The sequence below is a fragment of the Silurus meridionalis genome, chromosome 7 (assembly GCF_014805685.1).
Source record: "Silurus meridionalis isolate SWU-2019-XX chromosome 7, ASM1480568v1, whole genome shotgun sequence".
Taxonomy (NCBI): Eukaryota; Metazoa; Chordata; class Actinopteri; order Siluriformes; family Siluridae; genus Silurus; species Silurus meridionalis.
In genome coordinates this window covers 8,651,131-8,653,154 of record NC_060890.1, presented here as the reverse complement: position 1 = coordinate 8,653,154, position 2,024 = coordinate 8,651,131, and positions in this window count along the sequence as shown.

Below are 2,024 nucleotides of genomic sequence, written 5' to 3'. Positions count from 1 at the left end.
AACTCCCCCTCTTTAACGCGGTTTTTCGGTGTTTTGGAACGTAACCACCGCGATAAATAGGGGGTTACTGTATATCTGTATAACCATCTCTTTGGTTTTGTCAACATTCGGAGACAGTTTGTTGGCTTACACCAGGCTGTTAGCTGTTGCACCTCCTCTCTGTAAGCTGACTTGTCGTTCTTGCTGATGAGACCCACCACGGTCGTGTCATCGGCGAACTTGACGATATGATTCGAGCTGTGCATTGCTACACAGTCGTGAGTCAGCAGAGTGAACAGCAGTGAGCTGAGCACACAGCCCTGAGGGGCCCCAGTGCTCAGTGTGGTGGTGTTGGAGATGCTGTTCCCGATCTGGACTGACTGAGGTCTCCCAGCCGGGAAATCCAGGATCCATTTGCAGAGGGAAATGTTCAGGCCCAGTAGACTCATCTTCTCAATCAGGTGCTGAGGGATGATTGTGATGAATGCAGAACTGTAGTCTATAAACAGCATTCGTACATACGTGTCCTTATTGTCCAGGTGGGTGAGGATAGAGATAGAGGGTAGTGGAGATGGCATCGTCCATGAAACGGTTTGGATTAAACACAAACTGGGGTCCAGTGAGGGTGGTAGCTGGGTCTTGATGTTCATCATGACGGGCCTCTCGAAGCACTTCATCACGATGGATAATCATTGAGGTGGGAGTCTGTAGACTTCTTCTGCATAGGGACGATGGTCGTTGTCTTGAGGCACGTATGGACATCTGCGTTGCTCAGAGAGATGTTGAAGATGTCGGTGAAGACATCCACTAGCTGTTTTGCACATTCGCTGAGCACTCTTCCAGTAATGTTGTCTGGTCCAGCAGACTTCCGTAGGTTAACTCTGCATATAGTTTTCCTCACTTAAGCCGTGGATAGACAGAGCACCTGGTCACTGGGGGGCAGGGTGTTCTTTCTCGCCCACATGATGTTCTGCACCTCAAACCAGGCATAGAAGTCGTTCAGCGCATCTGGAAGGAAGGCGTCACGGTCACAAGCAGGTGAAGTTGTCTTGTAGTTAGTGATCGCCTGGAAGCCCTGCCACATGAGCCGGGTGTCTCCTTGGTAGTGGAGGTAACCGTTGATTCTCTTGGTGTGTGCAAGCTTCGCCTCTCTGATGGCACAGGACAGTTTGGCCCTCGCTGTCTTTAAGGCATCTTGTCCCCTACTCTGAAGGCAGAGTCTCTAGATTTTAGCAGCACATGCACCTTTAGCGGTCATCCACGGCTTCTGATTAGGGCGTGTGGTGATGGTCTTGGAGATGGTCACGTCATCAATGCACTTGCCGATGTAGCTGCTCACTGATGATGTGTACTCTTCCAAGTTGATGAAATCACCGTTGGTTGCAGCCTCTCTAAAAATGTCCACTCAGTGCATTCAAAGCAGTCGTGAAGAGCAGACAAGGATCCTGCTTTCCAGGTTTTCACCTGCCTATGAGCTGGTCTTGAACACCTGTTGAGTGGTCTGTAATTAACTCTGATGATTTTGTTTGTTTTTGAGTTACTTGAGGAATCTCTTCAGACATATATATATATATATATATATATATATATATATATATATATATATATATATATATATATAATTTAACTATTCTTAATGAACATAATGTGGCACTCTTACATTATAACAAACAAACAAAATCCAAGACCAACATATGTGTGTATGGATGAGTTTTTCTGTCTGTTTTTTTTTCCCTATTTCTCTCCACAACGGGGTCGCGCACGTCGTTACGCGCGCCCTCGCTCGCGAACGCGCCTGCGTTCCTACGTAACGGTAAAGGGAACGAAGGGGCGCGCACGGCGTGGAGGACGTCTTCTCCACACAGCGGTTTGGAAAGGAAGGGAGCCTTTAGTAAAATAAGCCCCGCCCCCTGGTTACCGCTCCACTCCTGTGGTCTGTGAGACAGAGGAGAGAGAGAGAGAGAGAGAGAGAGAGAGAGAGAGACAGAGGGAGACATATTGGGCCGCGTCCAAAACTGCATACCAGCTCACTAACGAGTCCTCGA